At 37.3% G+C, this 24,782-nt stretch overlaps 1 long non-coding RNA gene and 1 other non-coding gene across 2 annotated transcripts; one reads left to right on the forward strand and one right to left on the reverse strand.

The window, feature by feature from the left end:
* Window positions 1-9,737: 9,737 nt before the first annotated feature.
* On the forward strand, window positions 9,738-9,843 carry LOC148212208 (small nucleolar RNA R71). The gene has a single exon (XR_015790004.1). It is a non-coding gene; the product is annotated as a small nucleolar RNA R71 (small nucleolar RNA).
* Window positions 9,844-21,821: 11,978 nt separating this feature from the next.
* On the reverse strand, window positions 21,822-24,579 carry LOC148212209 (uncharacterized). The gene is made up of 2 exons (XR_015789644.1): window positions 24,084-24,579; window positions 21,822-22,368 (listed from the first exon to the last, which is right to left on the reverse strand). It is a non-coding gene; the product is annotated as an uncharacterized LOC148212209 (long non-coding RNA).
* Window positions 24,580-24,782: the final 203 nt, after the last annotated feature.

Genomic DNA, 24,782 nt, shown 5'->3' on the forward strand with positions numbered 1-24,782 from the left:
ATATCATCAACTGTCAGAACTCCGCCTTCCGTGGGCAATTTAAAAGAAAACAACAACATCTCAAAATCACCTCAGTGGCAAAAATTATTAAATAAGTAAAAACAACCGTGCACCTAAACTCCAATGACAACAACGACGCGTTTACCAACAACATCCATAACAATTAAAGTAGTTCTAAAGAATACAAAATTTCCTCCGCGGTTCACACCCAGAAACAACATAAATCTCCAGGCTATTCGTACCCAACTACCCTTCCCCCTATCCTCACTAACTAAGCTAGTGATCCTTCCTCGGTCCAGCCCTCTCCACATCATCACCGCGGTCGACCCCGTTCACACCTGAAACATATAAAGGTACAAAAAAAAGAAAAAGGGGGTGAGTACATAAGGTACTCCGTAAGTAGCACTTCCTAACTAGCACAAAATAAATTATGCTCACAGTCCCAACATAAAGAACAAAACAATAGCGAGGCAATCAAATAAGCAGTGAGAGATAGCGAACAATTAACTTGACATTTAGAACAAAACAAGAGCAAGGCAAACAAATAAGCAGAGAGAGATAGCGAACAAATAGCTTAACATTTATTCCCAAGTCACCGTACCTTCTCCTTCTCCAGTACTTGATGTCCGACCTTGCCATTTATTCCCAAGGCCAAACACCACTACCTCGCAAGCTCCACTCTTCTTTAATCCCTCAAGCCTAACTCCTCGAGTCGTATTGACCCTTGACATTTATCCCCAAGGCCTCAATACTCCTCTCCAGAAACTTGACGTTCGGCCTTGCCATTTATTCCCAAGGCCTGAACTGTGCACCGGTCCTTGCCGTTTATCCCCAAGGTACCGATGACTTCCCAGCGTATTGGTCCTTGACATTTATCCCCAAGACCCCAATACACGTTTACAGAAAATTTGACGTCTGGCCTTGTCATTTATCCCCAAGGCCACTACTCAAGGCTTTGAACCTCCAAGCGATTTATATGCATTTTCCCGGTCAGTACACTCAGGGTTAACGGTCCATCAACCCGTCCCTTTACCCTTCACCCTCCACCACTTCACTAACCCTTCCGTGACCACCAACAAATAAACCCCCCCACATTCTAAATCACCGCACCGTTACAAACATGCTTTTCCACGTTAAAAAACAAAATTCATCCAACAGCTCACAACCAGACAATATGAATTAAATTATCGATATAACCAAACTAGCATTTCATCTACATCCCATTATCACAACGTCATGAGCCAATTACTTCTAACTACAACAGATCAGAATCTACTAATCACCTACAACAACAAGAATAGGAAACAGGTTTCCTTAAAAGTGTTAAATAATAGAAATACGGCAACAAGATCGCTAGAATTCACAATTCAAACCAACAATCCTTACATGCTTATTTAAATTATTTTAGCAAGAAAAACCAAAAAAAAAAACAGCATCAAGAACATTCCGTTAAAGGTAAATAACGCACGCACTCGCCCCCTGGTGCTACTTACACACAACCGCGCTCTTAAGTTTGGCGTCGATCTCACACCTAGGCACTAAAACAGAAAAAACAGCAGGTTACATATAATATTCAGCCTTCAAACTCAATTCTAAGAGGGTTCAACGACTCATTACCCCAAAATCGACTTCGTATAGGTGTGGGTAACCTAGATCGGGCTTCGAACGGGTGGGGGTAAGCCCGAATGCCACTGTAACGCTGCTGTCCACGAGTTGCAGCAGGGGCAACGCACCAAATCAGCAACTATCGAAGAACGTCGCTGCTGTGGGCCACCAGAGTGAGGTGGGGACGCTGCTGCTGTTTCTCGAGAAACACCACGCCGCCACGAAATCGTGGATCTGGGCTGGCCCGTAGCTGCTGTGGGAACACCCGAGGATGGAGACGCGCCGCTGCTGCTATGGAACTGCCGAACCGTCGTGAAATCGCGTCGAAGCCACCGCTAGAGTTCAAAGGAACGCCGCTGTTCGTGGGTCTCCGCCGGAAGGCGCCGCGCCGCCGTTTGCAGCTGCGCCGACGTTCGTGGGTCCCCGCCAAAAATCGCCGCAACCGCCGAGAAGCTGCTGCAGGTATGGTCGAGGGAGGCGCGGCTGCTCGGTGTCTCGCCGGAGAACAAGAAGGAGGAAGGTGGAGATGGCCGAACCGAAAAAGAAGAAGAAATTGAGGGAGGGGGCTGTCGGCTTCAACAAGAGAGGAAAAGGGAAAAGGAGAACAAGTGGCTAGGGTTCCCTTTTCTTGTTTCAAACTTTTAACTCCTTTGGGCTTGGTTCTTTTTCCCTATGTTTAAGGCCCACTTACCCACCCTTCCTTGTTTAAACAAACCAATAATAGAGTTTCGTATTGGCCCAATGATCCAAACATGTATCGCATAATGGAATTCCGTGCTAAATTAACTTGATAAATAACTACACGCTACTACTCACTCACCTAAAACTGTAACAATACACACTAGTCGAGATTCACACTTAAATTAAATAAGATCACTGATGAATCAATTAAAAATAACTATGAAATAAATCAATAAACAATAAATAAAAATCCATTTTGTTATAAAATTTTTCCGGAACTCGGGGCAAGCTAACCTGAGTAACGCGGGGCGTTACAATAGGCTTACCGCAAATCACCTCTTGTTCAGCCTTTCGAACATTCCATTCTCCACATAGTTAGGTTTCCATGGCTCTGATACCACTTGTTAAGGACAACGGTACCCCCCTCGTATCCTACGTATCTCTACAATGGTATGATTTTGTCCGCTTTGGGCATAGCCCCCACGACTTTGCTTTTTGGTTTCACCCAAAAGGCCTCATACAAATGGATAATTGTTTCTTCCTATACACCATGGATCACCCCTTTCCCTATCCAATGTGGGCTTTGTTTGCACTCCTTACAAACAAGTGGCACTTTGTTCGAGGACAGCCTATCGGAGCAAATGCAAAACAAATGCAAAGTTATATAGGGGCTTGTGCACGCAACCACATTCCTATTACTTTTAGTGACTGGCATCGTGTTTCCAAAAGAGTTGGGAAAACAAGTTTATGAGTTGGTTGAGATATGTAAATGAAATTGTATATAAGTTTATTTTCAATTATTTTATAAGATGTGTAATGAACTTATTTACATTATTATTTATAGGCAGCGTTTGTATTAGACGCTATCAAGAAAGAGAAAATTTTGAACTCAGCATCTAAAAATGGCGTCAATTCAAATGTAACGCCCCGCGTTCTCGGTTTAGTTTTATTTTTCTTTTATATGGACATTTTGAGTTTTCCTTAAGAAGAAAAGAATGAATAGGAAAAAATCCCTCTTATTTAAGGTCATTAGCCATATTTGGTCAAATAACGTTGTTTTCTTTTGTTAAATATAAGAAAAGAATAGAGGAAATATAGAAAATCAAAATAAGGCTTCATCTTCTTCTCCTTCTACCTTGTCCCTAGCGGTATACCCCCCCCCCCCCCGATTTCTGCTGCCGCCCAGCCAAGCTCCGACGACCGAGCCACCCGAACGACGCTACTCTCTGGCTACATCAGGCGTTGTGACAATGGCTCACGAACACCCAACGATGACAGAGAACTCGATTTCAGCAGTGACTTTGCGCTTCTCTAGCGTCTTTTGAATCAACCCACGACGGCAGCAGACCCGCACAACCCTGACAGTGACCGCAGCTCTCCACGGCCCGTGGCGACTTCCGATAGTGGTGGCGCGTGTTTGACAGAGAAGATTCGACGTCTTCAACATTGTGTCTCAGCTTGTGCCAGCAGCAGCGTTTCGACGACGTGTTGTGGCAGTTTCCGACGTCACTCTCCTCCTGTGCGTCAATGTGTGCCCAACTCCCTCCAATGGCATGTTTGAGCAGTGGCGGCGTGCGATTTCTCCCCTCCCCGGCTGCACACGGTTTTAGAGCAGACCCGTAACCTTCCCTAGCAACGACCCGCAACCTGCACGTGAATCGATACTTCTAGTGGCCGATTTGCAATCCCGACGCAATCAGAACACCCGTGATTTTCGACGTGGACCCACATCTATTCGAAGCTCGACTTGCGTTACCCACCCTTTCAGTATTGACCCATTTTAACCCAAGGAGTTTTAATGTGAGTCAGTAGGTAACAACTAACTTAAAATGGATTTTGGATTCAATTAAATTGGTTTTAATTAGTTGCTAACTTAGCTTGGTTGCCTTTGATTTAGGGAATCCTTCGACCTCAGTAGCGTTAGGGCCTTGTTTGTAAGTAATTCTTACTTGTGCGGATGTTTTTGTTTGAATATGTATAAATTGATTGGCGTGTTTTTATGTGTTTTTATTATATCTAGCAATGCTTATTGATATTGATGCTGGATGTTTTGCTACGACTGTTGGATTTATGTAGTCGGATGACCTGTGCTAGCTCTAATTGTTTAAAATTGTTTGAATATGCTCTGTTATGACTAAAATCACTGTGGAGCTGTTGTTAAGAACTGTAACGCCCGGTGTTTAGAGTAGTGCGACTCTCGAACTTTCAAAGACGAAAGTGTTGTAAGGTGGTAGTCTGTAACGTCCCGAGTTTTTCGGGTATTTTTTTTTAAAGTTTTAAATTGAGCATTTGGATTTTCCTTAAGCTGTTAAATTAAATTATTAATTTTTTAATTTGAAGTTCAAATTTTCGGTAAATTAGATTTAAGTTTATTTCGTTAGTTAAATTAATTATGATTTTTAATTTTGGGAAGAGCTTTTAGTTAAATCTTAATTCAATTTTGGAAATTTAATTTTTCCGTTTTGGGACTTTTATTTTGACTTTAAATTAAGTTAATCTCTTAATTAATTTATCAAAATCCTTTAAAGTGGGTTCTTCTTTTTCAAAAAGGATCAGGAACATCCCTTTTATTTAAAGACATTAGTAATGTTTTTGGTTAATATCATTATTTTCCTTTTTGGTTTTTGGTAAAAAGAAAAGGAAAAGGAAGAAAACAAAGCAACAATTAAAATAGAAAGCCCTAGCCTCCACCAAGTTTTCTTCTCCTTCTTCTTCAACCCCAGCCGCCAACCCCCCCATTGGATTTTTCTCCTCCGGCAACCGGCAATACCAGCGGCGACTTGACAGCACACAACGGTGGTGGCGGCAGCGCGGCTTCAACCTCATCTGTGTGTCGTTCCAGCTGCGGCGCGATGCTTTGGCAGCAGTTCGCGAATGAATCGTGCAGTGTTTCAATGGTCTAGTCCCCATGACGGCATCAACGGCGGCGTCTGCACGCGGGAGCTCCGACTTCAGTTTGATTCCAACCCGGTCGGCGGTGGCGCGCGACCTCGCTGGAGCGGCGGCACTGCCTCCACAAGCCAGATATTGCGCGTCACCCCTACAGCAGTCGCGGTGTTGGCTCAGATCCGGCGAGCCGAGCTTGAATTTGTGATGCTCAGCCCTGATTCATGATGATTCCTTTGTTCCGGCGACCTTCAGTGTTGACCCATAACCAAACGAAGCCCGATTCACGATACCCACCCTTGTATGAAGTCGATTTGCGATACCCGCCTCCGACGGCATCTTTTCGACGCTTACCCACCCTTGTACGAAGCTTGATTATTGATACCCACTGGTGTTCGAAGCCAAATCGATGATACGCAACCCTTTCGGCATCCTTTCGACACTTGCTGACACTCAAACGAAGGTTGATTTGAGTTACCCATTCCTTTTCGGCGTAAGACCAGCAAGCCCAAGACTTTTCGAACTTAGTTTTGAAGTGCCGAGCTTATTCGACAACGACCCATTCCTAACCCAAGAGTTTTTAATGTGAGTTAGTAGGTAACGAATCACCTCAAGCTTGGTTTCAATTAATTTAAGTGTTTCCAATGGATTTCTAATGCAAATGTAATCTCGTTTGTTTAAGGGAATACATCAGTGAGCTTAGTAGTGTTATGGCCATTTGTAAGTAGTTCTTACTTGGGGGATGTTTGTTGTTTGAATATGTATGAATTGCTTGGAGCTTTGTGTTTATTATTTATTAATATGTAAGTTGATTGTGTCTTTGTGAATCTTGGTTAATGATTATAAGTAGTTTGAATGAAATCATGTTGTTTCTGGTTGTTTATAACTGATTTGATTTGCATTGTTGGATTTGGTGCTTAGTGGTAATGGCTTTATCGTTGTATAGTTGTGTTCATAAAAGCATACTGAAATAATGTGGCAGAAATCTGTTGTGTTGTGCATGCATGTTGGACATGTCATCTCATTTTTAGCTTACTGTTTTTTGTTCTGGAAACATACTGGTTTTATTGTAAGTTGAGTGCTGCATGGGTCATCGCTGAAAAGCATGTAGGTCTCTGGTGACAGTTCCGCGATGTAATAAAGTAAATGGAGAACTAACAAGGCCAAAAGGCTGGCACGTCACTAGTTGGGTATCGAGGCTCCAGGTGCAAAGGTCGGGGATCAATACCCTAACTTGGTAGAGATGAGTGTCGAGGCTCCAGGTACAAATGGTCGGGGGTCGGCACGGTGATTCTATTTTGTTGAATTAGTATTGGTCTTGATGTGTGGCAGTCAAGGACCAATACGTTGAGTAGTCGTCGATACCTTGGGGATAAATGTCAAGGGTCGATGCACAGTTCAAGGCTTTGGGGATAAATGGCAAGGTCGAACGCCAAGCTTCTGTAGATGAGTGTCGGGCCTTGGGGATAGATGGCAAGGCCCGATATGATTCGAGGAGTTAGACTTGGAGGACTAACATGATGTGATTGGTTAGAAGTTGCTTGGAGGCCAAGTACCATTACGTTTAGTAGTAGTTGAGGCCTTGGGGATAAATGTCAAGGTCCAACGTCGAGCACCGTAGAGAATTGTGGATGTCTTGGCTATGCGAGGTCAGGGGTCTGTACGACTCGAAGGAGTAAGTCTTGGAGGAACTAGGAAAGAGAACTAGCGAGTTAAGATGTAAGGATGAGTTTGACATGCATGGTGTATGTTTAGTTAAACTTATGCATCAACTACTTCTTTCAATATGTTTCTTTTTTATTTAAAGCTTGAAGTTATTGATAAGCATGATGTGTGGATTTTTTTTGCATAGCATGCTGTTTGTGCATGATCCTTCAAGTATGTAATGCTTACTGGGTACCGTGGTTGTACTCACCCCTTATTTTTCTCACCAGACTTGGTAGGTAAAGGGTTACTCTTTGGAATGGTGGTGGCGAGGAGGAGGCATGATCGGAAAGACCATTAGCTGTGCTACATGCATCTAATTCTTTTAGTTAGGATAGTTGAAATTATTTCATCTTGTAGTTGTGTTTGTTAATGGGTGGTTTTGTTTAGTTTTATGGTTTAGAGGATGTTTTAAAGTGGCCAATTCATTATTCTTTTAGAAATTAATTTTGTTAGCTTCTTGAACTCTGGGACTGTAATCTTCTTAGGATACTTATGAATACATTTGTTTAAGTTGATCGAACTTGAGTTAGCTTTTGCTTCGTTGTCATTCGAGGTTATATTCATTTAGTGGATGGTCTATGGTTAGTAAAGGTTTCCTTCAGGAGTTTGGATAATGTGAAGTTGTAATTAAATGGATTATCTGTAAAGGATTTGAGTTTCTCTCTTAAATCTTTAGTGTTGTGTTTTTTAATTGTTCAAGCTCTCTCTGAGTATTGAAATCAGAGTAGCGCAGAAGAGTGTGGTAGTTTTATTGTTTAGTCTTGTTGTGAAGATAATTCTCTAGTTTAAGTGAACATTTTAGGTAGTCTTAGTAGCGGTCCCGTTTGGAAATATTGAAAATCCTGGGGCGTTACAAAGAACTATTATATTGGGATAAACATATTGGCATTATTGACTCATTGTTGGTGTGTTGGATGTATTTCTGGATTGTTGATAGTCGTATCAGTGTAATGCCATGTTCATAAAAGCATACTGAGTTGTTGTGAAAATTGATATTTGTGAAAGCATGATTGGCATATAGTTTCGTTGTTAGAATGTTGTTTATGTTGTTGAAGCATGTTGAATTGTATTTGTGAGCTAAATGATGCATGAGCCATGGTTTAAGAAAGCATATAGTAGGATTCTGGTGAGAGTTGGTTCTGTTATGAAGTGAATGTGTGATTGTCAGAGCCAGAAGGCTGACACGTCACTAGTTGGGTACGGTATCGAGGTTTCGAATAAATAGTGTGTTGGGATTATGGAGCCAACAGGAAACTCATATCCTATTAAGAAAAATAATTTTCAACACTATTACCAATTCCTACTGGGAGTAGGATATTGTTGACTTATAAGGATTACAATATTGTTTTCCTATAAGAATTAGGATATTTGGCCTCTTATAAATAGAGCCTTTATGTTAAGGTTTCATTTGTACAGAATCCAAATAAAGGGGACTTGAGTGGTTGTGGGCAGTGTTGAAAAGGATTATGTATCCAGTGGGGTTTAGTGAGTGTTTTTAATTCTTGTACCTAAGTATAGTGTGTTATAATACTTAGAAGCTAGAGGGTTTTTGTTGGGAACTCTAGGGGATATTTTTTGGAGAGTTTTGTATTCAAATCCTTAAACAATTATTAGTGAATTACACACATCTGAGTGGAAGACTGGACGTAGTCCTTACTGGTGAACCAGTATAATTTGCTGTGTCATTATTCATGCGCTTTTTCAGTTTTTCTTCGTTACTTCATATATTTTTGGTTGTGTTTGGATATTTTTGTAGAAGGGGAAATTATTTAGGGTCTTCAATTTCCCAACAAGTGGTATCAGAGCTGTAAGGTTGCAGCATCATGGGTGACAGATATCAAGTACCACCATTATTATGAAGGGGTCCTCAAGTTCAATGGAGAGAATTTCAGTTTTTGGAAGATGCAAGTAAAGGATCTTCTTACATGCAAAAAGATACACAAGACTTTGGAGAGAGACCAGCAGGGAATGGTAGACAAGGATTGGAATGAGATGGATAAGCAGGCCGTTTCGAACATCAGAATGTCGTTGTCGATGAACGTTGTAGTCTGGTGGCAAAAGAGACTACAACGAAAGATTTGTTGAAGGCCTTGCAAGACAGCTATGAAAAAACCTTCTACTAATACAAAAATACTTCTATGGATGAAGTATTTTAATATCCATATGGATGAGGGAACCACGGTGAATTCCCACATTAATGAACTCACTGATATCTTGAAAAAGTTAGAAGGGATGAGTGTCAAGATTGACGAGGAGGTAAAAGCTATGAGGCTGTTGACGTCTTTGCCTGACAGTTGGGAGACGATGAAGACCGCGGTGTCGAATTCGCTAGGGGAAAATAGCTTGAAATTTACATCTATTTGTGATTCCGCCATATTTGAGGAAGCCCGGAGAAAATTAGGGAAATGTCTGCATCTACTTTAGGGGCAGAAACCAGGGTTAAATCAGCTTTGGTAGCTCAGAACAAAGGGAAGGCAAAGATGAGTTACAATGGGAAGTAGCAGAAATATAGCAGGGATATTGGAAGTTCCAGTGGAGAAGTAGAGTGTTATTACTACCACAAGTAGGGACACATTAAACCTTTTGCAGGAAGTTCAAAGAAGATCTTGAGAAGGGGAACACTACTACAAATGTTGTAACAAAAGAAGAACGGATTGAAGAGTTTCTGGCTTGTGTTCAGAGGAACATATCTGTAGACCAGTGGGTGGTTGACACTGCAGCATCAGCGCACATTTAGGATGTCGACTATCTCGTTGAATGTCTTCTTTGTAAAGGCTCCGTTGGCAGCATTGTTTAGCATCATCTTAGTAGGATGATCTAAACCTCTAAAGAAATGTTCTATCTGGATGCATACCGGTAAGCCATGGTTCGGACATTTCCTGATTAGTTCTTTAAATCTTTCCCACGCCTCGTGAACAGGTTCACGATCATACTGTCTAAAGAGATGATCTCCTCTCTGATATCAGCGTGGCGAGTAGGTGGGAAGAATTTTGTTAAGAACTTCTCCACTAACGACCCCCATGTGGTGATGGATCCCGGTGGAAATGCATTGAGCCATGCTCTAGCTTGGTCCTTCAAAGAAATGGAAAAAGTGTTAGTCTAAGAGCATCGTCTGTTATACCAGGTAATCGAAATGCATTTGCAATTTGAATGAATGATTTCAGATGATCATGTGGATCCTCATGTTCCTGCCCTCCAAAATGTCCAATTGTCTGCAACATTTGGAACATCATTGGTTTAAGCTCAAAGTTTGCGTGGGCTGGAATAGGGTTGACTATCCCTGAATCAAAGTTCTGAAAAGCCGTGGCGGCATATTCTTGCATTGCCACGTCTCTGTTGTCCGCCATCTGGATATGGTTGAATTCATCATTTCTTGCGTGATCCCTCATATTACCGTTTACAGCAGGTGGATCAACCGGATCACGAGGTGGAATATCTACCATTGATGTGCTTGTACTCTCTACCTCACTTTCAGGATTGATTTCACCTTCTCTCTTTTTTTTGCTTTTGTAGTTGTTTTCGAAGTCTTTGCTCCTTTCGAGTTTTTCAAAGGGTCCGCTCAATCTCAGGGTCAAGGGGTAGAAGAAAATATCTTGTGCTCATGCACTTTAACTTACCCTTGTGAGATAAACGACCAAAGATATAGAACAAAAACGGTGGATGCTAATTACACCCAACAACAATTCACAAAAATAAAAACTAAAAGAATTTGAAAATAATTTTAAAACTAAAGTCCCCGGCAACGACGCCGAAAACTTGACTGGTGGTTTGCTGAATGCACGCACTAAGCGTGGTAACAATTATATAGATGCAAGCGCACACCTGTCAGAGTAATATAAAATGGATGGAGTATCCAAGTATCGATCCTCAAGAATTCTAAATAATTTCCAAACTCTAAAGTTTTAATGAATAGTGAATGTTGAAATGAGTGATTCTTGTAAAATGGGAAGTGGTCACAAATAATGGTTTTGGATTTGGGATTTGGACTTATAATGATAAAACCTAGCCCGAATTACTTCAAGTTAGCCAACAAAGAATCAAGGACATGCTAAGGGCAATATGCATTTTACTTTAGAAACCAACGACTACGCTTCTCATTTGACTTATGTCTAAGCAAGTTCAAAGTCCTAAGACATTCCCTAATATGTCTATTATGAGATATATCTTAGTTTTAGGATGGAAATAGTCGCAACCTCGGGTTAAGGTCCTATTTCTAGGCTACTTAAGCGGAACCCTTATGTCTACGGCGCTCCTCTCCTCGGTTTAACCACTCAACAATGCAAATAAGCAACCTTTTTAGTATTGACTTGTTAAGACTTACAGTGGCCTTCTCTAAATCCTAACTTTTTGGGAAAACATGTTGAGCAATGAATGGAAAGCAAAAACACTACTTCTTAGCAACCCTTATTAGAAATAAAAGACTAACTATCCATAACCGGGCTAGAGACGGGAATTTAGAAAGACATATTGAAGAAAATACAGCAAGTAAAATGGTTGAAATTGGAATGCATGTGTGAAAAACAAAAGTTAACTAACGGAGAGTTTTGCTTGGGATTGAGAGCTTCGCCCTTCTCTTTCAAGCAAGGGGGAGTGTCACGTGCTCTTTCCTCCAAAACCACAACTCTCTTAACTAAAAATAAAGTAAAGGCAAAGGGAAGATAAGCAAAGTGCTCGATTTTTATAAATTTGAATAAGTAGAAAATAACTAAGTACAAATGGAAACAAAACAAAGCTCAATAAAGGAATGTAAAGTGCTCGGGATTTAAAAACCAAAAGCAACTAATGAAAGCAACTCAAAAGTACTTAGAAAGCAACAAAGAAACACTAAAAATGATCAAGAGAAGGAAGCAAGGCTTGATGAATTTGGTGGAGAAGTTGCTGGAATTTATAGCTGTGCAGAATTGGTTAGGTAGGTCCTAAAACGATAGTGAATCACCCATTTCCAACATCTTTGACTGACTAAATCGTGCTCAAACTGATAGTGGAACACTTCTTCTACACGTATGCATCGGTTGGAACCACCAAAACGCATTGGAAAACGCGTTTCATTAAGGGCAAAGTTGGAAGAAAAACTGTTTTCTGCAGCCTTCCCAGGCGCCTGGCGCCTCCTATGTAGGTATTTCTGACTTTTTGCTTCTTTTGATTAATTTCCACTCCCAAATGGTCCTAAAATGTCATAAATACAATATAAGCCAACCACAAACCATAATATATGAATTTTGCATGAATTGGAACTCAAACGACAGAGAAAAATCCGAAACAAAGCTGAAACGTAGTAAAAACAGCATCTAAAACCTTCTTTTTACGCATGTAAACAAGCGTAATCACACATTGCTCCAGACAGACGTTGGTTATCATCTCTTACTGTAGGTGATTATGGCTCAGTAAATATGGGGAATGAGAGTATCTCCAAGGTGAGAGGAATTAGAGATGTTTGTTTGAAGACAAGCGAAGGGGTCGAGTTGGTGCTATGAGGTGTCAAGTATATTCCTAGCTTCAGATTTAATTTGTTATCCGCAGGGAAGCTAGATGACGATGGCTACAGCAATGAGTTGAATGGGGGTTGCTGGAAGCTCAAAAGGGAACCGAGGGTGGTGGCAACAGGCCAAAAGAGATCTTCTGTTTATGTGTCAGAGTTTGGGGTTGCCAGGGGTTCACTGAGACAGACTATGCACAGAGTAGTTGCAGATGGTTCAAGGCGAGACCTTAGAGGACCAGCAGCATTGAGGCCAGAACAGATCAGAAGAATCTGCCATCAGCTCAAGTAAAACAGTTGAGAAGTACATAAAAGGGAAACAAGAATTTGATAGGTCATCGAGTTCATACCTCAACTGTCAGACGTTCAGGCGAGCTGGTGAAGTCGCATAGGCGAATTAGTGCATTGAAGGGTACGGGTTCTGTTTCTAGTGTGGCGAAAGACTTGGGTGGGAGCGCCAAGCCATCAGGGGAATATTCCTTCAGAGGTCGTTGGGTTCGATCGAGAAAGTAAGTGACGGGGACCACTTAGATCAAGGTGGGAGTACGTGGCTATGTTTCTAAGTCTGAGGGACAAGACCACGTAGAGCTGCCTAGTCTCGGGGCAGAGTCAGACGATGCTTGGGTAGGGCCAAACAGTGTTGATCAGTTCGTTGATAGAGGAATCAGAATTGTGCCTTGACAGAGGGTGTCAAGAAGTTGATGCAGTGAGAGGCAGAGAATTGTGGTTTTGTCTCCAAGTGGGAGATTGTTGGGATTATGGAGCCAAAACAGGAAACTCATATCCTATTAAGAAAAGGATTTTTCAACACTATTACCAATTCCTACTTGGAGTAAGATATTGATGACTTATAAGGATTACAATATTGTTTTCCTATAAGAATTATGATATTTGGCCTCTTATAAATAGAGCCTTTATGTTAAGGTTTCATTTGTACAGAATCCAAATAAAGGGGACTTGAGTGGTTGTGGGCAGTGTTGAAAAGGATTCTGTATGCAGTGGGTTTAGTGAGTGTTTTTCATTCCTGTACCTAAGTATAGTGTGTTATAATACTTAGAAGCTATAGAGCTTTTGTTGGGACCTCTAGGGGATATTTTTGGGGAGAGTTTTGTATTCTAATCCTTAAACAATTATTAGTGAATTACCCACATCTGAGTGGAAGACTGGACGTAGCTCTTAGTGGTGAACCAGTATAATTTGTTGTGTCGTTATTCTTGTGCTTTTTCAATTTTGCTTCCTAATTTCATATATTTTGGTTGTGTTTGGATATTTCTGTGGAAGGGGAAATTATTTAGGGTCTTCAATTTCCCAACATGGTCGGGGGTCGATGCGATGAATCTTAGAGGGAAGGCAAGTATCGGGGACTTGTGGGGAAAGGACAAGGACCAATATCTTGCAATGTTATTGATACCTTGAATAGATCGTCAAGGGTCGATCAGTTTGAGGCCTTGGGTAAAGGTTGGGGATCAAACGCCAAATGCCGTAGAGAAGTGACGAGGCTCTGAATAGATGGTCAGGGGTCAACGCGACTCGAAGAAGTAAGCCTTGGAGGAATATGAGAGAGAATGAGCAAGTCGTGATGTCAGCATTGGGTTTTGGCATGTAGAATGCATGTTTAGTCAAGCTTATGTATAAATTGTTCAGTTTTATTTAACGCATGATGTTAATGACAAGCATGACATTTTGTTGATGTGTAAGCATGCTGTTTGTGCGTGACCTTTCAAATAAAGGCTGCTTACTGAGTACAAGTTGTTGTACTCACCCCCTCCATTTTCCCAGATTTTACAGGTAACGAGGTCACTCACAGGAATGGTGATGGCGAGGAAGAGACTTGACTGAAAGACCATATAGTGCTGCGTCATTTTATTTTAGATAGGATAGCGGAGTTGATTCGTTTTAATAGATTTGTTATTTGATCAGCAGGTTAATTTGTTTCATTTTTTTTGGTTAAGTATGTTTTAAGATGTCGTTCGTTCTTATTCGAGAGAACTCTGGATATATTTTAGTTGTTTTGGTTATGGTATTGAAACTTTTAGAGTTAATAAAGTTTCGTTCATGGAAATGTTGAGCAAAATGTTGTTATTTTATTTTGTTGATGTTGAGCTGAAATAGAAGGTTTTAATAACGTGCTCCAACTAGGTTGTTTGAATTTCGGGGGCGTTACATCAAATCTTTATTAGCACGACAATTTGTCTATCAAAATAAGGATGATTTGGATTGTATAAGGAATTCGCCGAAATTGTATCCTTTCATTAGTCAACAAGATTGAAATAACTTTATCCAGGTAAGACTGGACGAAGAGTTTCAAGTATAAATTTCAATTTAATTAAATGTGTAAATATATGTTATTTATTAATAATTTACACATGTATTTACAGAATTTACCTATCGAACAAAGTAAAAGAAGATCAAAACATCGTTATGGACATCGATTATTGCGTAAAGGCTACGCAAATATGATTGCGAGTTGGTAAGAAAATGCTATTTTTTTTAATTATTTATGAATATATTAAAGATAGTTGTTATTTTGATTTCATTTATTTATTATGAAGAAAGACAAGGGGATAGTTGTTATTTTGATTTCATTTATTTATTATGAAGAAAGACAAGGGGATAGATACTACAAAATTTGATAAAGTAGACTTATGGACATATGCTCGAAAAAATAGCAAACGTGAATTTTTGGATGAAGAGACTGCAAATATGGCGGTTAAAACGGTAAAATTGATATTTATTTGTTTATTAAAAATTAACACAAATAATAATATTAGTATTATCATTTTGTAGGCCCTATCCCAAGTAGTTTCAAATAAGAAAATATTACCATCATCGAATGATATATTAACTCAAGCTTTGGGAACAGATGAGCACAGTGGACGTGTGAGGGCTTTGGAGAATATGTTCTGTCAAGTTCATATTTTTGTACCCCTAATAATAATATAAGCTTTGACACACATCAACAGGTGCTTGCTAAAAATATAGAATCAGAAGAAAAGTGTCGCAATTTGGAACAATATAATTTTGTACTTGAAGAACAATTAAAGTTAGTTTCAACAAAACTAAAGTATTATCAAGTGATAGAGAAGCAAGAATCTCACACCCCAATATCTGAGTGGATGTAACAACTCACAAGGTATATTCTTATTTCACAAATTTGTATTTTCATATATTATATTATATCATTACGTATACAATTTTTAAAAAATATTTGTCTCTTTAGAGGAAAAAATGTGAATTGGCAACGAATATTGATATGATGGTAGTAGCATCTGGCTATGTGTACGAGACAACTGACTCGAATGAAGTAGTATATGACATGCCAATTGGAGGAGATATTGTTAAAGTGGGGATTGATATAGCTACATTAGAGAATCGTCTATTGCCGTTTCCAGTCAATGAATTTATCGTACGTGTAGAAGATGTAGTAGGATATGAAGTAGCATGGCCTTGTGATCTTGTTATCTACCCAAAACAAGTTAAGGTATTTTTTATAAATTAATTATTTCAACATATGGAAAATAGTTGACTGTAATTTTATTTCGTGTGATAGTTGTCTACTCCCAAAAAGAACGTTGCACAATCAGTTGATGAACTAAATAAACTACCGGAATCACTAAGCTCGCTATTTGAATATTCGAAATTAGTGATGCTAAGAACAGGTTCAATAAAAGTGAAACTACATAGAGATGAAAACGCATATATTGGATGAAGATATTTTTCATTTTTGTACGACGGTAGAAATTCCAGTTAACGTTATTGCAATCTATATGGGGTAAGTTTTTACTTTTAATAATATGTTTCTATACTTATCCAGTTATGTAACAAAGTTAATAATGATTTTATTTGTTTTTAGCTACTTGCATGCCATGTTAGTTCATAATGGTGCATAGACAAATATTTATTTGTGGACCAAGTCCACTTGGTAGCCTTGTTGGTACTTTTGAAAAACGTGTGTTGTATTTAGCGTCAAGATTGGCTGCAGCTAAACGTAATCAGTGGCTCATTGTTCCATTAAATGTTGGGTATGTGTTTTATTTTTTGGAATTTATAATTATTACAATATTTTATTATTTTTTTAATAATTATATTGTTTTGTGCATATATCATTGGGTACTCGTTGTATTATATTTATATGCAGATATCGTATATTTATTAGATTCACTTCGAGGTGCTATTAATCAAGATGCAGAATATCTTATCAACATGTAAGTATTTTGATTTTTGTACCTTATCTTACTTATGTTTAATATATAATATATTTGTGCTCATATTAGCGTTGACTTGATTATTTTTTTTAAACAGGGCAATAAAGTTATTTAAATCTAAAACGAGATTTGTTGGAAAAAATATTCCTCAAGGGAAATCTCCTATTAGAGTAAGTATTATCCTTTTCGTTATAATAATAAAGTTGATTTCATTTATTAAATTTTATTGTTGTCTCATTACTTGTTATTTGTAGAGTCCTCGTCAACCTGGATCTATTGAGTGTGGACATTATGTGATGAAATATATGAGAGATATTTTGATGGATAAGCAGGATACATCACTCAAAGAGTTGGTATGATATAAATGCATAATTGTTTTATTTAGTATGAAATTGCTTAAATTACATTTATATTTTTTGTGTTGCGTTCTTTTCCTCATGCAGTTCAGTAGAAAAAAGACATATACTCAAACTGAGATTGACGAAGTAAGCATTGAGTGAGTGCAGTTTGTTCAACAACACATTCATGAATGACATCATGTGTAGTATTTTTAGTTCTGAGCTTGAGTAGTTTACTTTTATATTGTGTAAACTTACATTTATTTATTTTCTTTATTTTTGGGTACATCATGTAGGGTAGGTTGGAACTTTCAACCTTATGGTTAGATACATATGTCTTAATCTGCTAAACTATGTTCTGGTTGAATACATTTATTTCATTTAATATAAAAGTTTGCATAAGTTTATTTTCCTCAAAGTTAGCATCGTTTTGTTAATTGACTGTTTTTATCCATAATAGTAAGATTTTTATTGCGTTATTTTGATAATATTAATATTGAGATTTTTTTTAAATATATTGATATTAAAATATATATATGTATGTATAGACCACGGCTAACGTCAGCCGTTGTCTATAATTATAGACTATGGTTGACGTTAGACATGGTCTCTACTATAGACTACGACTTACGTTTGTTGTAGTCTATCCTATAGTCCGCATATAACTCCAGCTGTAGTCTATACTATAGACTACAGCTAACATCGGTCGTGGTATCTAATATTATAAACTACGGATAACGTTAGCCGTAGTTTATACTATAGACTACGACTAACGTCAGCCGTGATATATAATACTACAGACCACGACTAATGTTATCGGTAGTTTATACTATAGACTACGGCTAATGTTACCCATAGTTTATATAATAGACCACGACTAACATCAACCGTGGTCCATAATACTATAGTACCTATATACTACGGTCAAGCAACCATGGTCTATCAAAATAGACTACGGTCATATGACCATGGTTTAAACCAAATTTTGTAGTTGTGACTCAAACCTTTCATTAGGGGACCTCTACTCCACATAAGGCCTTGCTAGAAATACGAAGATTTTGGACCAGCTTTAGCATCTAAGATATGCTCTTCTGTGGCATATATGCCTCGAATAACCTTGGAGACTAGTAGATGATGATGTTTTAAAAATCTCTAAAACTGTTTTGCTAAAAGAGCTTTATTGAACATTTCAATGTCCCATAAATTTAAACCACCAAATTCTTTTGGCCTACATAGTTTATCCAAACAAGCCCAATGGATTCTTCTTTTAGAATCTGTTGTCCCCCACCAGAACCGAGCCATTGCTTGAGCCATTTCCGAACAAAAAACCTTTGGGAGTCTAAAGCATCCCATAGCATACAGAGGGATGGCTTGAGCAACACTCTTAATCAACACTCCTTTTTCCTCCTCTAGAGAAAAAACTCTCTTTCCACCCTTGGACAGCACGCCACACCCTATCCTTGATGGATTTAAAGTCCTTGCATTTGCTCGAGAAAGGCTTGAACGAAGCCCTAAATAATCCTCCAAGCTTTGGACTAGTTTCATACCCACCACAGATTGCAAATAATTATAAAAATCATTGTACACATTTAGCGAGAACCATAAAATAGACTTTTCAAAGTTTATCTTTTGCCCTCAAGCTTTCTCATAGTCAAGAAGAAGAATTTTGATAGCATATAGTTGTGTAATCTTAACCATGCAGAAAAGAATGCTATCATCTGCAAAAAGATGATGAAATATGCTAGGGCAGTTAGGAGATATAGTAATACCTGAGATCCGTCCAATAGAATGAGCACGATGAATAAGCACCGAAAGCCCCTCCCCAGAAATGAGAAATAGATACGGAGGCAGGGGATCTCCTTGCCGAAGGACTCTATGGGACGTAATGAAGTCTTCGGCCTCGTCATTGATCAATACCGAGAAGGAGGGGGTGCTAATGCAGTCCATAATGATTTTTATCCACCCAGCATGAAATCCCATTTTATGCATCATAAATCTCAAAATACCCCACTCCACTCTATCATACACCTTGCTCATGTCAAGTTTGAAAGCTGAGTGACCCTCCTTCCCCTTCCTCTTCTTCATTTTCATGTGGATACATTCATGGCCAATCACTATATTATTCATGATCACCCTCGGGAAGAAAGACAGACTGACTATTTGAAATATAATCTTCTCCAACACTAACTTTAATCGATTTTGTCTGTGATCACCCTTCGGGAGAGAAAAACCCTCATTCCCCTCCCTCTTCTTCAAATTTTTTTAATATATGAGATATTAAAAGATTCACCGTAAGTCCTATAAATAGGACCCTTGGGTAAGCTAAAGTCGCACACTTTTATATGAGAAAAATTCTCTCCACATTTTTTCATAAGTCTTGGAGGAAAAAGTTCGTCTTTGTTTCTTTCAAGGAGTTCCACCAACCTTGGTGTGACACTCGAGTAGAGAGGAGGGGTACATGAATGAACCGATACCACATCCGAATGAGAGAGATCTTGAGACTATTGAGGAACGGTCAAGAAATGCTTAAAAGAATTGATAGTCACTACCTGTACTAACAAGGTGCACCTTTCTTTTCGGTGGCTCAATCATAAGATGAGCAAAGAGGTGTCGAATCCGGATTCTGAATCCTAGGCTTGGGACGTTACACTTGGTCCGTTGTTCGAGTCATAGCAAGAAAGATCATGTGAAGCATCAAATTAAGGATTCTACAAAGGTAATTTTCTCAATTTATATTTCTAAATTGTTTAGAAAATCAAAATTCTACTACAAAATGAATTGTTCATTCCTACACTTGGTATTAGAGCGGTCATTCAATTTTGTTGAGAACTAAAACTTTGTGATTGTGGGTATTTTTTAATCCAATCATATATGTGATATGTGGTGGTTTGCAAATTGATCGTTTAGGCATATTGACATTAAATTTTACTTTCTTTTTGTTCAATTGTAAAACCCAGTGTTAGAATCCTCTATCATTTTTTGGCAAAGAAAATAGAAGATTCTTAATGGAGCAGTGATCCGACGGCCAAGCTGTATAAAAAGGCAACAATAGTTGTACCCTTACAAAGAAAAGACAAATTTTATAGTTTTCTGAAACTCTAAATTTTTTGATGAACCAGGCCAACAAGTTGAAGACCAAGATATGATATGGAAATTCAAATTTTATAATTTTGAATTTAAGTTCTTTAATTTATAGGATATGCCAATTATATCGGTCAAATTTGCTAGTTTTATTTTTTTTTTAATTTCATTATGCATGTTTGATGTATGTTTAAATTGTTTTAAGTGTTGCATAAAGTATGTCATTTAGATTAAATCCTACTATTCGAGGATATATATATATATATCATGCATTATTATAATTTTGTGTATAATTGTTAAATTTTGAATTATGTATTTGGGATGATTCCTTTTAGGTATTTTATTTATTTCAAATCTTTAAATGGTTTAAAATTTGAATTGAGCAATAAATTAACTTTAGGATAATCTTTAATCATATTGTTAGAAGGGTTTAAAATTTTAATTTAGAAAATTGAGATTATCTTCAAGTGAATTAGTTTTTAATAGGATTAAAAACACACCTAGTAATTAAATTAGTTCATTAATGTATTTATTAATAGTTAATTAAAAATTAATTAACATAAATAAAAATTGATAATAAGAGAACTCTGTCTAAAGAAGGTTCTAACTAGACTAGCTACTTAAGCTGACGTCGGAAGGGAATACCTCTATGTGAGAACTGACTTGGGAGTTGAATTAATCAAATTTTATTTTTTCTTCATTAAGTAGGCTCATAATGTGATCAGGTTTTAAAGTAGTTTGAAATTTGACAATTCACATTAAAATAAACCAAACCAATATACAGGTAGATTGGTGACTTAGATAAATGAGATTAGCCTAATTTGTCCAAGTAGTAGAAATCCCTATTTTCAAAATAGTGAGTCGGAGAAGGATATGTGACAGCACATCCTATGGTCTCCATCATTGGTTCACACCATGGGATCCATCCAAGACATCGCGGCAACTTTTGGACCGTCCCCCTACGGAAGGTGTTTACATGGGTTAATAGTAGGGTGAATCTCCTTATAAGGATAAAATTGTAGTTTTGTTCCAATACTTGACCTACCCTATAACGACACTTGTTGGGATGGAACTATAGGGTATGAAATTATGGGTCACACTTACAAAAGATTCATTAAAGTTGTTAATGATATCTTTGACCAAATTAATGGTAAGTAAATGTTAGAGAAAGAAGAGTTATTTTGGTATAAAAGTAGGTTGAGATTGTCTAACTTCAGTTAAGAAACACTTGACCTATCCTACGACCGCACTTGTTCTGACTCACTGGAGTACCATAGCTTCAGAAATGATTTATAGGGTTCATTTATCAAATTGTTTGCTTTTCTATGCTGAAATTGAATGTATATTGATTTTTAATAATTATTTTTTAATATTTCAACATTATGTTTAGTTCTCTCAATTTTTTAATTACTGATATCAAAGTGAGAAAACTGTATCACTTGGAAAAAGTAAGTTCAAACACTTTAATAGTAGTGTAACAGCTCAAGGTTGTCTTAATTGGGAAATGATATAAAAAACCTGTTGCTAATTCTAATTGAAATGTTCAAGAGGCATATGATTAGTAGATCAAAGAAAATTAAATGGCCTGAACATATTTTTTTGCCAATATATTAGATGTTAAGCTAAAAAGATAAATAACAGGACAACAATATACCAGATGTTTTGAAGTCCTTAGAAGTCAAATTTAGATAATTATCTTAACCATCTCGAGATTAAGAAGTATAGAATCCAAGAATAGAAACCAAAGGACTAAAGCTATAAAAGAAAATTATTTCTAAAATAGCTAAGATAGTCCTGAAGAGAGGAACTTTCAAAGTACCCCTATGAGAATAAGAATTAATATACAAATAAAAGTAAATTTGATTTGCTGCTTTCTTTCTGGAGAATAAGATTCTCAATTGGATTGTTGATTTAGAATCCACTATCTACATTTATTTTTCATCAGGTAATTCTTTTTTTTTTTTTTTTGAAACGAGAACAACAAAACAAATTAAACACAATGAGCGGCGAACAAAACAGACAGCCACGTAGGGCCAAACTGGTTCCACGAAGACGAGAATCCCTCTTCGCACGCTCTCCTTGCTATCCCATGAGCGACTCCATTAGCCTTCCTCGGCAGATGCTTGAATCCTTCAATTGGCAAGGATTCCACCTCTTTCCATATGTCTTCAACAATTAGAGAAACTTCGGTGAGCTCCATGGACGATTTATTGATGATGTTCACTACTTCCAGACAATCTGATTCCACCTCAATTTTGATTCCAGCTTCTAGGGTAAGGGATTGACTTAATGCTTTGAGACCTTCCAAGATTGCTAGGGCTTCCAAAGCTTTAATGGGCCATTTCCTTTGTAGGTGGAAACACCCTGCCATGACGCTTTCTTTTGTTTTCTGTAAGGATGACTACGATGTCAAAATCGTCTATGACCAAGATAAGATATTTTTCTTCCATGTTTTAAATACGCTGAGCATGTATTTTCAACACATATTGGACATTTATTCATGCCCACGTATTCTTTTCCAATAAAGACAACAATCATTATGACACGCATGAATCTTCTCATAATCCCATCCTAATGTACATAATGTCTTCTTTGCTTCAAACATTGAACTTGGAAGTCCCTTTTCTTTTGATAATATGTCATTTATCAACTCCAATAGCTCCGTGAAACTTACGTTGCTCCACTCATATTTAACTTTCAAGTTATACAATTTGATCAATGTTGGTAACTTGGTAAATTTTTTACAATCTTTATATAGAGGCTTTTTTGCCATTACGTAAAGTTTCAAGACTTTTTGGAGACTTGTAAAATTCATCTTGCAATGCTTCCACCATTTCGATTGTCTCATTAACATTATAGTCTTAAAAACTTTGACATGTGTCCATATTTTTTTTACTATTCCCATATGACTTTTCAAGAAGCTTTTCACCATGAACCGTGTAGTATAACTAAAGTCAATTCCATTAATAATCAATGATTCCTAATTTCTTTTCATCATGCATGTCAATATTTCCACATTTTTAAACATGGACAACAAATTCTAGATGAATCATCAATATGACTATGAGCAAATTCTATTAACTCTTTCACACCCAACTTATATTGCTTTGACAGTCTATAGGCTCTCATCCAAGATTTATCCATATTACAAATACAGATCGAATAATCTGTTAAAAATATTTTTAAAATAATTATAATATTAGAATTCACTAATCTCACTTTTAACAGTACATACATCAAATATTTAGGCATAATAATACAAATTCAAAATATTAACAACACATTTAAAAGATGAAGCAGCTCATTTTAAACTTTATTTTATTAAAAGGTGGATTTAATCCAAGATTTTATTGAATATTCATGTATTTGTATAGGAGCTAAAACTCTATGCAAGCACAATACTCTATTCTCATTTATTTATCTTTTTATTAAATAAAATAAAATAAAATATCAAACCAAATATAACTAGTTAAAAAATCCAATCATTTGTGAATTAAAACTAAGAAATTTCAAATCTCTAATATTCACAAAATTTAAAAATCACAAACTTGAAGACTCACAATACTAAGAATTTCAAATAGAACCCACAAATAATTTCAAATCATAAAAAATCCAAATACACATAAAATTTCATAACCAAAACTTAAACTCTTGCCTTATTTATACATTTAACATATCCATAAAATTTTTTAATCAAAATCTCACAACAAGAAATATCCAAATAACTACAAATTTTTGCAACCAGAAACAAATCAATTATCTACATAATTAATTTTTCGAGACCACAGATAACCCATATATCAAATTACACAAAATTTCATATCATAATCCATCCAAATATGCATAAAATAGATTCAAAACTATATAGAGTTCAAATATATACATATTTTTAGAGTAAAAAAAATTAAGAATCTCAAAATTTCAATACAAATGGTATGTTAGAATCATAAACTTAACCATAAGTCAATCGAGTATACCAAATCATACCCACAAATTTAATAATCACAAACACAAATAAGAATTATATTTTAGAATCAAACAGTTCAGATACAAAATAATTATCATAATACATTCCAGTTATCCCAAAATTTCAGAGTCGCTTACCTTACTCACCTACTCCCTAGATATGGTCTAGTTGTCAGATATGGGTATAACGGATCTGTTTGTGGGTCACCGTGGGTGTCGGGCGTTGTAAATCTAGTCGCCGCTGTGAATACTGGAAATCCATTGAAGCATTAAAGCGTAGCCAGAGAAGAGGTTGGTTCGCCTGCAGATTCCTATCCGTTGAAGCGTTACCACTGTACCTCGTCATCAGGTGTCGTCGTTTACTTCTGTTGGGGAGTCGTCGGATCTGCTGTGGGGAGTCGCTGGTGCCGGATCTGATGTGGGTGTCGTCGGATCTGATGTAGAGAGTCACCAGAGTGTGGGTTCGTGGTGGGTATGGAGATTGAAAGAAGGTGGAAGGGTGGAGGCTGGGGTTTAAAGAGAGAAGGAGAAAAAGTGAGGAAGTTGTAACGAGGGGAGAGAATGTAGTTGTTGTAAAAAGAAGATAAGTAGGAAAAAAAAATTGATCAAGTGAACAAAATATTTCAAAGTTGTACTATTTTCCTCCCTTCTTCAATTTTTTTTTTCCTCACCTGGGTGAACTACTAATCTTTAATTTAGGAGTAAGATTGAAATTTCAATTTTTAATCTTTAATTTAAAATTTGGCATTAATTAAAATCAATTTGAATTTAGGTTTCAAAAACTTATTTTAAATTTATTTTTACATTCTTTTTAAAATTAAGATTTTTATATAATCT

Source organism: Momordica charantia, assembly GCF_013281855.1.
Source record: "Momordica charantia cultivar OHB3-1 chromosome 3 unlocalized genomic scaffold, Mcharantia_2.0 BLBB01000003.1, whole genome shotgun sequence".
In the NCBI taxonomy this organism is placed as follows: Eukaryota; Viridiplantae; Streptophyta; class Magnoliopsida; order Cucurbitales; family Cucurbitaceae; genus Momordica; species Momordica charantia.